Source organism: Plectropomus leopardus, chromosome 13, assembly GCF_026936395.1.
Source record: "Plectropomus leopardus strain MGB_pleo_1.0 chromosome 13, ASM2693639v1, whole genome shotgun sequence".
NCBI classification, from domain to species: Eukaryota; Metazoa; Chordata; class Actinopteri; order Perciformes; family Serranidae; genus Plectropomus; species Plectropomus leopardus.
Window position 1 is genome coordinate 35488424 of NC_142188.1, and position 14046 is coordinate 35502469.

At 36.4% G+C, this 14046-nt stretch overlaps 1 pseudogene across 1 annotated transcript; it reads left to right on the plus strand.

Moving 5' to 3' along the window:
• Positions 1 to 583: 583 nt before the first annotated feature.
• Positions 584 to 11404, plus strand: LOC148187767 (uncharacterized; annotated as a pseudogene). Its single transcript, XR_015778417.1, has 5 exons — positions 584 to 706; positions 2273 to 2350; positions 7227 to 8159; positions 8809 to 8964; positions 10047 to 11404. The product of XR_015778417.1 is annotated as an uncharacterized LOC148187767 (transcript).
• Positions 11405 to 14046: the final 2642 nt, after the last annotated feature.

Genomic DNA, 14046 nt, shown 5'->3' on the forward strand with positions numbered 1-14046 from the left:
TTTTTCAACAGATTACACTATAAACACCCCAAATATGCTGTTCTATGACTTTTTTCAGCGTTTCGAAAGATCACTTTTTTGAGAATTTTTCCCTAAGCTATAGTATGGCGTTTTTCTCTGTACTAAACTTTGACCTGAAACGCTCAAAATATTGAATTTTTAGACCATTTTTTCAACAGGCTATACTATAAACAGCCTCAACATGCAGTTCTTTGACTTTTTTCAGTATTTGGAGAGATCACTTTTTTGAACATTTTTCCCTGAGCCATAGTATGGCGTTTTTCTCCATACTAAACTTTGGCCTGAAATGCTCAAAATATTGACTTTTCAGACCGTTTTTTTGACAGGCTACACTCAAAAAAGTGAACTCTGTGAGTTGTTGAAGCAAATAAATGCACCTATACTAAATTTAATTAACATTTATGTGTTAGCTTTTAAAACATAATCCACTTTAGCTGGTTTAACTTAAAATAAAGACGTCAGGCAAGACAGATGAATAAATGCAACATAACTATGATGAGTGAATCGCACAATCAACGCTGTATGCATTAATAATGTCCTAGATGAGTTTCTGTAGGCCAGAAATTGCGCACGCTCAGAGGCTGATTTCACAACCATCCATATTGGGTGGAGCACATGTAGGAGATCGGCAGGTGAATGTCAGGGACGCCAGGAGTCATCCGACGACATCCCTCTCCTTGTCTGAGTAAGTCTAATTTTTTTATGCAGTCTGTGATGACTGAACCTTGGCATGTGGTTAGAAAGTAATATTGACAGTGTTACTGTGTACATTTTGAAAAACATCATTTCACATGTTAGCTGGCTAACAAGCTAGCCAATTAAGGTAATGTCAGATAACAGAAATACCTTTAAATAACTCTTTAAGTTTTGAAGTAGAGTTTAGCAACCTCCTTTGAATGCAGTGTTGGTTTGGTTTAGTTTTGTGGCATTTTACTGTAATAATCCATTAGATATTTCTATCTGAATGGCAATTAGTCGTGCTTGGGAGGGGGATGGGTGAGGTGGTAGTGGCATGTCGGACTTAATTAGGGACTCTCCTGGCAGCAGAGCTCTTGGAAGTGAGGTAAGACGGCCTTAAAAAAAAACTTGTGGACAGAAAGTTTGTGTTGAAAAGCGGTGCTTAACTTTGGAGATCATTTGCTGGTATTTTAGCTGCAAGTTAACCGCTAACAAGAGTCCACCGGTCCGTCTCTGTTTTGTGGCGTCGCCTACGGTGTTTCGCTTTGTCTTGCACATGGCTTCAAATCTCACCAGGAGTGCTTCAGTTGTGCAGCATCAAGTCTGCCTGATATTATTGATTTGCCCTATTTGGTCGTTTTTCCTTGATTTCAGAGCTTCTGCTGTGGCTGTGTAGGTGAACTGTTTAATTGTTTGTCTATTTAAAGTGCAAGTATTGTTAATATTTCAGACTTTTTTCTGCACAGTCTGCAAGGTGTCTTTAATTTTGAAAATTGACTCTACCGTTTCCTGTGCGTAGTGTGTAGTCCTTTGAGGAAAGTGGTTGGAGAAATTCGTCAGATATTGCTGCATTTTGTGAGAGGAATGAACAGTAACAGAGGTATAAAATCAGACACTGTTTAATTAATGCTTTTATTTTTCCAAGTGAGTGCCCATGTCATCTAAATCACAGACCAGACATGGAGTATCTGTCAATTTAAAGTTATCTTCAGCGCATAATGTTAATATCTGGGGTAATGTTACTGCAGTGCTGAAATGCTGATTGCTGTTTTAAGTTACTGAGAAATACCGAGGTTGGTCTAAAGATAGTATTGCATTGTTCATAGAATAGATCTACCCATTTTCATTATCTGTAAATCAGGCTTGCAGGAGTTTGTGCAATATCACTGATGTACTATATTCCTGAAATAGTTGAGAAAAACAATAATTCTGTTCTGTATGTATTTGTTTTTGAACATTAACAGCTCTTGTGTATCAGTAATACATTTCAATATTCAATAGGTTAATTTGAATAGTTTGCCTGCCCATAAAGATGCATCAAAATGCTCACTTAAAGTATAAAGTACACCTAAAGGATGTGACCACATTTACAAAGTATAAATGAGCATATGAACTAATTTGCTGTCTTACTGGTCTGTAAATAAATAAATAGTGACATTAGCCAGGCCTCTGCCACACCCAGAGTTTGGCATGTATTGAATGATCTATAATTTTCCTGATTTAATGCTACCACAACTGTAAAACTAAATGTGTGCCTGTTATACATATTTTCTTGTTGACTATTTTCTAACAGCAAGTCTGGTGAATGAAGACATCTCTACTCTAAGGCACTTGAATGCTGGGCAGTCTGAATTGTGGCTCTTCAGTAGTGGTAAGTACAGTGACTATCTTACCATTTAATGACAGAGAAGTTGTGTTATCTCAAAGATAAACACTAATGGTGGATGCTTTAAAGGGATAGTTTAAATATACTGAAGTGGAGTTATGTGAGAAACTTCTGTATAGTTGATGTATTACCTACAGTAGATGGTGTTGACATCCCATCCAGTTGTAGAAGCAGCAGGAGAATTGGCACAGAGGCTAAGCAATGTACTTCTGTGGACACGGTCAGCAGTAAAATTTATTTTAAGAAAGGCCAACAATCATTAGATCAAGTGTATGCTATATTTAAAAATTTGTGATACTTTATCTGGCTGTCAAACTCTTCCTGACAAAACTGAAGCTCTATATCATGCTCTTCAAAGATCTGTCTGATGATAGGGTATAATGGTGAAAATACTGTAAGTACAGTGCACACTAATATTGGTATTTTTTTTTCATCGGTTTTTAATTAATTTGTTCATATGGCTAAATGTTTTGCTGCTGACTCTGGCCACATCAGTGCATTGCTTAGCAGTTGTGCCAGTACTCGTCTCTGCATCTCAAAATTGGAGGCATGTCAATTGCCAACAACTGTAGGTTGCTTAATATGCTTAATACACTTACTATATTAAGTACCTCATACTGTCCAACAACACAGTGAATACAGCCAACTAACCCTTTAAAGTAGCCACAAATATATAGAACTAATACTGAATACAGGATAGTATTATTTTGTTTGGTTGTAATTTGTGTTTCATTTGCAGTAACATGAATGTGGAAATGTAAAGAGTGTGGTGCAGAAGAAAATACAAGATATCAGCTATTGAAGCACTACAGGTTAAAACATGGCCACTTTGGCCACAGACATCTTTATCCATGCACATATTTAAATTGCCCGTGCACATTTAAAACTTGGAATGCACTTCGAAGTCATCTGTGTAGATCACATTTTAAACAGACATCACAAATTTCAGTAAAGTGCACAACATTCAGCTGCCACCATTGTTCATGTTGTGGAATTTCGTCATTGAAAGAATTTTTCATCCATGTTAACAGCCATTTAAAAAGACATGAAACCATATGTTGTGTTTTTGATAACTGTTCCTTTCAAACAAATATTTACGGAACATATCAAACTCACAAGAACGGAAAGCATAATTCATATACACTGAATGATTTGAAAACTGGAATTGTGAGAAATGACACCGAAAATTCATTAGATGGTACTTTTGAAGATGTATGTTTGACAGAGACCAATGAGTTACATGATGATGCTGAACTTGAAGATGGTGCTCTGATCTCCAAACCTGAGGACTTGCCAAAAGTTATAGAACATAAATTGGCATTTGTCTTATTAAAATTGGAAAATTGTTTACATGTACCAGCCTCTGCTGTTGATGAGCTGTTAAATGAGTTGCAGTATTTGGTTAATTCTGCCCTGGTGCCTGTATCTAACAACATTCTTGCTGACTTCTTCAATAACCATAACTTGCAAGTTGACGAATTACTTATCAAAGAGCTAGGCCACACACTTTCTTCATCTAACCCGCTGTCAAAAGCTTTAGGACAGGAAGGGCCATTAGCCACTGCTTTTAAGCGGAAGCAGTATTACAAAGATCATTTTAACACTGTTGAACCAGTTGAGTTTTTACTTGATGTAAAAGCTAAAAGGAGTTTTCAACATGTTCCTTTGATAAAGTTTTTACAGCAGCTACTTAATCAAACTGATGTGCTGAGTAAGGTTATTGAAAAGAGAAGGCAGCAACAGATAGTGAGTGACCAACAGCATTACAGATTTTTTGAGGATGGCCAGCACTTCAAGAATAATGATTTTCTATCAGGAGAGGAACTAACGATCTCTGTCTGTCTATATGTAGATGATTTTGAAGTTTGTAACCCCCTTGGAACTTCGCGTAAATCACACAAACTCTGTGCTGTCTACTGGATTTTGGGAAATGTACCTCCTGGCAGCCATTCCTCTTTGACCTCAATATACCTGGCTCTTCTATGTAAAAGTGATGACGTAAAGACTTATGACCATCACAAAATTTTTGAGCCACTACTGCAAGATCTTGATACCCTGTGACAGCATGGTGTTTTTGTCTCACAGCTGGGTACAATTGTGAAGGGAACGCTTCAGTGTGTTGTGGCAGACAACCTTGCAGCCCACGGAATAGCCGGCTTTGTTGAAAGTTTTTCGGGCCAGTATTTTTGTAAATTTTGCACGGCTCAGCGGACAGAAACTCAGGTCATAGAGGTAAAATCAGGTGTATTTACTCTTAGAAACAAAGAGCTTCATCAACTACATGTACATACTGCACAGGAAAAAGGAGGTAATTGTTTTGGTGTGAAGAAAGCATGTATTTTCACAGAGAGACTTTCCCACTTCAGTGTCACATCAGGGTATCCCCCTGATGTTTTCCATGATCTTTTTGAGGGCATAGTCCCTGTTGAGCTTGCACACTGCTTGGGACTTCTTATTTCAAAGAAGCTGTTTACACTTGTCGACCTTAATAAGTGCATTAAAAACTTTCAATACAAGTGGGGTGACAAAAGAAATCGCCCTCACTTGGTGCCACATAATTTTGCATGTCGCAAAACGATTGGTGGCAACGCACACGAAAATTGGTGTTAAAAATTTGTTAAGGTTACTACCATTTATCATTGGCCATTTGATCCCTGAAGATGAGCCATCCTGGAAAGTGATTCTAGACTTGAAAGATATTGTAGAACTGGTTGTTGCACCTGTCCACTGTGAGGAGTCTGTGGCATATTTGGAGTATAACATCTCAGAGCACAGACAGAGATACAAAGAAGTATTTCCAGATCAGGGACTCCTGCCAAAACATCACTTTCTTGAACATTACCCAGAAATGATCAAGCTGTTCGGCCCTATTGTGATGTTTTGGACAATGCGTTTTGAGGCTAAGCACAGTTTTTTCAAACAGTTTGTCAGGCACACAAAGTGTTTCAAGAACATTACACTGTCTTTGGCAAATAGGCACCAGCTGATGATTGGCTATCACATGCATACAAAGAGTTATCAGAGATCAGACTTAGATGTAACAAATGTCTCAACAATGCCAATAGATGTCATGAAAGAGGATATAGCACTTCATCTAAGTCAAAAATACCCTTATCTCACAACAGTTACACTAGCTCAGTGTGTCTCTACAAATGGCATAGAATACAGAAATGGGATGACTATTGTGTATGGATCAGTAGGTGGACTGCCTGAATTTGCGGAGATACTTCAAATGTGTATCTTGGAAAGCACATTGATCTTCATATGCAGAAAATTAGTTTCATGGTACAGGGAGCACTACAGAGCATTTGAGATCCAGTCATCCTCAGCAAGAGAGATTGTTGTGGCTGAGTTAACTGAACTGATGGATGACTATCCCCTGGTTGACTACAAGTGTGGAACCTGCAGAATGGTCACCCTTAAAAGATACATACACGTGTCTGGTAATTATTCTTGATTGTTATTTTACATTGACTGTCTTCATGGGAATACACAGTAAAATAATACTCAAGATAACTTATCAAAGACAAATGATTTCATAGACAAACTTGAGTATCACTTCATATGTGACGAAAGTAGAACAAGGATTTTTGTGGCCCTATGAGGAGGTGATGTCACTTGAGCCAGCATCATCACTAGTTTGACAATGAAATAATGCAATTATTGTTGAGTTAGTAAGAAGTGAGGTGGGGTAAAATAAATAAATTCCTCATCACTGTAGGAAGCAACATTAGCTGCTACTGGTGAACCAAAACTGATTCCACAGTCAACAGAATCAAGCTCATTAGCATTTTGGATAATGTAAACACTAGGTCGACTCCCCATTTTTAGTCTAACACTGCAATATAGTGCTGCCCAATGATGGCAAAAATCAAAATCACGATTATTTTGATTGGAATTGAAATGCTGATCATTAAAGACAGTTCTGATTCAACATTTATTTTTATTGAACTATTAACACAGCTGTTTCTTTTAACATGATGACTTTAAAGTTCAAATATTATTGAACTGAAAAACAAACCACAAAAAAAAACATACAATATTAGCAATGTGTAGGAACAACTAATAAAAATAAGCAACAAAAACTTTGCCGTGGTGAACTCATTGCCACGAAAGCTACTTAACACACAGTATTAAAGCCATTAACAAGTAAGCTATTTTAAGGTAGCGGCAAAGGAAGGGGCCTTAAAGGAAGGCAGGACCATGCCGTAATTGTTGTTGTTGTTCGATAAGCTCATTTTCATGATTGTGGGAAGCCAAAATTGAAATTTGATTAAATGTCCGGCCCTACTGCAATATTTTCCTGAAAGGAACACTTGCAAGAAAAAAGTAACGTGTGGTTGTATGAGCTTATCCTCAGTAGTCAGTGTATTACCTACAGTAGATGTCACGGTGTGGGAAACCTCAGTAATGTACTGCTGTGGACAGGGTTAGCAGCAACATGGATTTTAGACGCCTTAAAAAAACTCAGATTAAGTATACACTATACTAAAATATTTCACTGCTTGATCTGGCTGTCAGACTTTTCTGTTGGGGAACTGAAACTGTCATCTCAGTTTCCATCAAACCCAACAGGCTAAAGTCACAAAGTCATTTCATTTTACCGAATACAAGAGGGGAAAATAATCTTGACTTACTGATCACTGCTTCAGAAATTAATATAGCATCAAGATTCATAGTAAACAATAAGGCAATTTGAAAGGAAGTGTTTGACTTTTGTGCCACAGTTTGAGGGATACTTTTCTTAACAGTATACCCATGCGTTTAATCTCAATTATAGTTATTCTGATGATGAATAGATATTGTCTGCATTACATTACTCATGACTGTTTTTTAATATTTTTTTTCTATTTTTCCTTAGAATAATCTGTTGACCAATATGGCTACTTCAGCTGTGCTTTGCCTCATCCTAGGAGAAAATGACTCCTCGAAAGTTACAATACAAGGACATTGATTTTGATGAGTTCATAAACCTGACATCCACCTCAGACATTCAAAACAAAGCTACACTCAAAGTGATTTACCTCCCAAGTGCTTCATCTACAATTAGCCCTTGCCTCTCTTCAGTGGAAACCAGCCGGGATGAGGTCACTTCCATTTCATCTGTGGACACTGACATCCTCTCATCTTCTGTTTAATCGTCGTCATCCCTCCGATGTAAGCCTTGGCCAGACGTCTTTCCTGTGCCTGAATTTGTTTATGATGTAGAACTCCAGCTCCAGCGTGCAAATGGTGACTTTAAAAGTAATGGTACTCTCTTCAGTCCTAGTCCAAGAATGAAGTCTGACATTCTTGAATGTTTGGCATCACAGATCATCAGATACAAAGCTTATCCCTCCAATGCTGAATTTGATGCAGTAGCTGAGGCACTGGTGAAGAAACACCCATGTTTAAGGGAGCAAGGGTCTGTCACTGGCTTCTATGGGTGGAAGATAAGTTTGAAGTATAAAATGGCAAACTACCGCACAAAGATGCGCAACATTGGATGTGCAGAGCTGAATGTAAATTCCCTCAAGCGTAAACAAGATGATCAACGCACATCCGCAAATCAAGTGAAGAAAGCCAGAAGAGCAGAGGTGAACTACTGTCCTGATTATCCAACAGGACAATCCCAAGAGACCCTTGAGGAGGAGAGACTGTCACTATTGTCTGAAGTGACAAAGAGGAACAACCACTAGGTGATCAAGGAGAAAATGGAAAAGACATTTGCTTACAGGCGGCATGAGGTGATTGCAGACAAGCCTTCATTGCTGGGTTCAAAAGAAGATGGCCAGCTCTCTTCTCTGAGCGTGAGGTCAGTCAGATACTGTGTTAAACAAAGTTTGGTGTTAACATTTTTAAGGGATGAAAATGAAAAGGTTAAATGTTAACCAGGGCTGCAACTAAAGAGTTTCAAAGATAAGATCATAAAATCATGTCCTCAGATGTCTCATTTTACTCACAATACAGAGATGGAGTTTACTGTCAAAGGAGTAAAGAAACCATATTTAATCAATTTAATCAATTATCAGATTAATTGGCAGTGAATTTAATAATCACATAATAATATTTACTGCTCTAATCTTCATCCAAAAACTAATTTTGAATATTTCTAGAAAAACGTTGTAAATTTGGTTGATTACTTTCACTAAAAGCATGTGGTGGTCATTGGAACTGGGCTAGAGAATCATAAATGTGAAAATGATTTATTTCTGAAAGGTCTTTTCATTGTGGAGAGATGTATTGCATTGATTTGCAATGACCCACACTACCTGTTTATGTGCCACCCTAATATAAGTCATTGATTCAATTATTCAATCCTTGTTTTCAGTAAACCTGTATTGCGTTGCTATACTGTATATAAGCAATAAATAAGCCATAAAACATTTAATGTAACAACTGTCATTGTTTTTTTTTGTTTGTTTGTTTTTTTTTTGTCATTTGTCACTGTTAAATGTTTGTAGGTGGAAGCAGAGTTCACTTGTATCACCACTGTCCCACTGAAATCAAAGTTCATGCAGCAGCTGGATCACCACTCCCCCCGGCTGATATCAGTTTTGCGAAGGAAGGGAGGAGCTGCAGGACAAAAAATAAGGAATATCATGGCAGACTTGGCTACGGTGTGTTTTGCTTACAAATTTTTGCTCATCAAGGATATTTTGTTTGTTCAGTTCTGTTATTTACTCTTGGTGTACAGACAACACTTGTAATAAAGCAAAGCATCTCGCGGACAGACATATGACTCGTTGAAGAAATTCAACAGTGACACTTTGGTTAGCGAATGTGATAAATGACACAATGTGCATACAGAGCAGATACCTCTGTTAATAAGGATTATTTTGTAGTTTCTGTTCAGTTTACTTGACTGCACTGCTGTAGTGTGTAGGTTGATAATCCTTAGTCTGAGCAGTCTAAGAACCTCATAAGAGAGTACATTGTAAGTATTTAGGCCTCTACTTTCTACTTCTAAACTGAAAATGGGATTGCAGTTGTTTTTGGACAACAGGAGGTCTATAGAAAAGAAGAATGATACGTATGGCCTAGGGTACACACAGTTTTTAGGGCAGTTTGTTATTGTTATGGATCCAAATGTGAGATATGTTGACAATAGCAAAAATATAGAAGATTCCCTGACATATTAACACTAGCACTGGTGATAAATATTCTAAATTCAAATTTATTGTTGAAGTTTAAAAAAAAAAAACAGAAATTTGATGGTGAAGATTATTGTTCCATGGTGAGTGGGTACAACTGCATGCTGCTTGCTGAGTTATCGTGAGCCTGCGCTGCTGCACTGGATGCACTGCATGACAGAGGTCTCACTGTTGTCACAACGTGCAGTAAATGATGGCAGAGGATGAAGCAGAGAGATTGGCGTTTTGAAGTACACCCACTGTTTAAAATGATAAAATGTGCAGTGAAAGCAGCATCACAGGCCTGCAGCCACATGTGGTAAAAGGAAAATGGCCAACTTGTACAGGTGGGCAGGGTGTGCACATCTTTTTTACTGAATAACTGTACTTCAGTACAGTTTTTTTTTAGGTGCTATTTTACATGAGTATTTAAATTTACTATTACATTAAAACTACATTAAATGTATTTTGAAATGATGAAAAATTGGAAGCTGGATAAATGTCACTCAGCAAAGGATTTTTTTTCTACTGTTTGTAACTGAAATTTTATTTGTTTTCTGATTTCTGAGGATGTTGAGGACAACCACGAGGCTATGGAACAGACCGTCTTGGGAATCTCAATAAAGAAAGAAGGTGCAGAGCCCACAGATGACCTGGAAGATGTTGGTGTAATCATTGAAGGTGTGGAAGTGCTTCATGACCTCCATGACGTTGGAAATGCACTCGCCATTTTATTTGGCCTCATGTACTCACTGGACTTGAGCTACCCAAAAAACCTCAAATACACTTTTGAGGTTTTGTAAAAACTGGTGATGGAACTAGATAGCAACCACCTCTCAACAAAGGCCCAAGTGCTGAAAAACAAACTATTTGAAGGAACACTTTAGAAAAGACACTGAAGTGGAATGTGGAGTGTTAAAGACCTTTTGCTCTGGAGCAACACTGTAAACTTGGAGAGATTACATCCCACATCATCTGGTGGAAAACTGCCTTTGGATCTGCATGTTCAACTACAGCAATAAGGAGTGCATGCTCTCAGTTTCAAATGATTTATGAATGTTAACAGACTTAAAAGTGTTCACAATAGAGAGAGAGAATGATAGTAGCAAACTCAGAACAAAAATTACAGAGGTTTGCATTTTATACTAGTTTGAGAAGGGGAGAATAACAGTTTAACAGATTAATGGAGTGAGCGAGGTGGATAATTCAGAGTTGTAGCACGAAATGGAGGATGAGAGAAACAAATGAACAACATTTGACTAGAGAGTGACAGCAACAACAAAATCACAGGCACCATTAATAATTTTTTGGAGTCCTTTCATAATATGGTCAGCATGATGTGGCACTGTTTTTGAAAATCTCCATTCCTACCTGAAAGTGGTGCACTTTGGGAGTTATTTAATTTTATTTTATTTCATCAGTTTTAAAAAAGAAATGGTACACTTTCTTGAAAAATATTTTTATTTTTTTTTACAATGCTGAAGTGGCAGGGAGGGAAAAAGACAATTTTATTTTGTATTTCATGTGGCTGAGAACATTGGTTTATCATCTCATGTAGATGGTTCATCTTTTTTGCAAAAATTCAGGTTTATTATCAAAAACTTGTTTTCAGTAATTAGGAGAAAAAAGCTAAGCGTTCAACCATTTTCATTTTTCCAACTTTTGGAAAAGCTCAGGATTCAGTTTTGCATGTCCTGTAAGATTCTTTGTTCCAATTGGGAATTTTATAATATTTTAATTCTAAAAGTTTTAAGGTGTTAATCACATTCATACTGCAAACCGTTTTTGCATTACTTTCAAAAAGTAAAACAAGGTCAAGCTTTGAGGTTTGAGATATTTGTGATGTTTCTGCATTGATAGAGTTGAAATATAAGGGTTGTGATTTTCTATAGTCTTATTGTTAACAATTACAGTCAAGAGGCCAGAAGTGACAGTTTATTGTATTTGCTAGATGAAACAAAAATCTGAGTCCATATAATTCAGTTTTGACCAGTTTGGTTAATGCTGGTGTGTTTGAATGGCAATAAATTGGTTTTTCATGAAATTAAGGTATAGTGTTTTGAATTTACTTAACTACATTGTGTGGAAATTGTTGACATAAGCGGAGTTAGTAAGTTCTACTTAATTACTATCATTATCACAACGAAATCTATTTTAGTAGTACTTACTTAAGTTGGTTAAGTTGTATGTACAATGTGTGATTTAGTTGATCTAACTAAATACAGTTGAGTAACAGAGTTCGAGCAGTCAAGTTATACTTATATAAGTGAGTTAAGTTAGTGTAATGAAATACCTTTCTGTTAGTATTAATCAACACATCAAATTAAGGCAAATGAAACAGCATTATGTAGGATTTATGTGTTTCTGTTGAGTTAGCTTGACACTGACCTATCAATTAAGACCAACTTAACTGGATAATGTTGAAATGAGTTGATACAGTCTTGTTGGTTTCACTTAAGTTAGTTGTTTTGATTTTAATAATATTATTTAATTAGCTCTAACGCAACTCAGTTTAGTGGAAATTGTTGACATAAATGTATTACGTAAATTCAACAAAGTATTTTTTTGAATGTATACTATAAACAGCCTCAACATGCAGTTCTTTGACTTTTTTCAGTATTTGGAGAGATCACTTTTTTGACCTTTTTTCCCTGAGCTATAGTATGGTGTTTTTCTCCATACTAAACTTCGGCCAGAAACACTCAAAATATTGACTTTTTAGACCATTTTTTCAGCAGATTACACTATAAACAGCCTGAACATGCTATTCTATGACTTTTTTCAGTATTTGAAGAGATTACTTTTTGACCAATTTTTCGTGAGCTATAGTATGGCGCTTTTCTCCAAACCAAACTTTGGCCTAAAACACTCAAAATATTGACTTTTTAGATGATTTTTTCTACAAACTACAATATTAACAGCATCAACATGCTGTTCTGTGACTTTTTTCAGCGTTTCGAAAGATCACTTTTTTGACCTTTTTTCCCTGAGGTATAGAATGGCGTTTTTCTCCATACTAAACTTTGGCCTGAAACCCTCAAAATATTGACTTTTTAGACCATTTTTTCAACAGGCTATACTATAAACAGCCTGAACATGCTGTTATTTGACTTTTTTCAGTATTTGGAGAGATCACTTTTTTGAAAATTTTTCCCTGAGCTATAGTATGGCGTTTTTCTCCATACGAAACTTTGACCTGAAACGCTCAAAATATTGACTTTTTAGACCATTTTTTCAACAGATTACACTATAAACAACCCGAAAATGCTGTTCTATGACTTTTTTCAGTATTTGGAGAGATTACTATTTGACCATTTTTTCCTGAGCATGTTCGTAGGGCGTTAGTATGGCATTTTTCTCCATACTAAACTTTGGCCTAAAACACTCAAAATATTGACTTTTTAGACCATTTTTTCAGGAGATTACACTATGAACAGCCCGAACATGCTGTTCTGTGACTTTTTTCAATGTTTTGAAAGATAACTTTTTTGACCTTTTTTCCCTGAGCTATAGTATGGCGTTTTTCTCTATACAAAACTTTGGCTTAAAATGCTCAAAATATTGACATTTTAGATGACTTTTTAGATGAGCAAAGTCAAAGAACTGCATGTTCAGGCTTTTTATAGTGTAGCCTTTTAAAAAACAGTCTGAAAAGTCAATATTTTGAGCGTTTCAGGCCAAAGTTTAATACGGAGAAAAACGCCATACTATAGCTCAGGGAAAAATGTTCAAAAAAGTGATGTCTCCAAATACTGAAAAAAAAGTCGAATAACAGCATGTTCGGGCTGTTTAAAGTATAGCCTGTTGAAAAAACAGTCTAAAAAGTCAATATTTTGAGTGTTTCAGGCCAAAGTTTAGGACAGAGAAAAACGCCATACTATAGCTCAGGGAAAAAAAGATCAAAAAAGTCATCCTTCAAAACGTTGAAAAAAGTCACTGAAAAGCATGTTGATGCTGTTTATACTGTAGTCTGTTGAAAAAATCAACTAAAAAATCAATATTTTGAGTGTTTTAGGCCAAAGTTTATATGGAAATGCTGAAAAAAGTCATAGAACAGCATGTTGAGGCTGTTTATAGTATAGCCTGTTGAGAAAATGGTCTAAAAAGTCAATATTTTGAGTGTTTTAGGCCAAAGTTTAGTACGGAGAAAAACGCCATACTATAGCTCAGGGAAAAATTCTCAAAAAAGTGATCCTTCGAAACGCTGAAAAAAGTCATAGAACAGCACATTCGGGGTGGTAATAGTGTAATCGGTTAAAAAAATCATCTAAAAAGTCAATATTTTGAGCCTTTTAGGCCAAAGTTTAGTATAGAGAAAAACGCCATACTATAGCTCAGGGAAAAATGGTCAAAAACCTAATCACTCCAAATACTGAAAAAAGTCATAGAACAGCATGTTCCGGCTGTTTATAGTGGAATCTGTTGAAAAAAAGGTCTAAAAAGTCAATATTTTGAGTGTTTCTGGCCAAAATTTAGTATGGAGAAAAACGCCATACTATAGCTCAGGGAAAAATGCTCAAAAAAGTGATCTCTCCAAATGCTGAAATAAGTCATGGAACAGGATGGTGA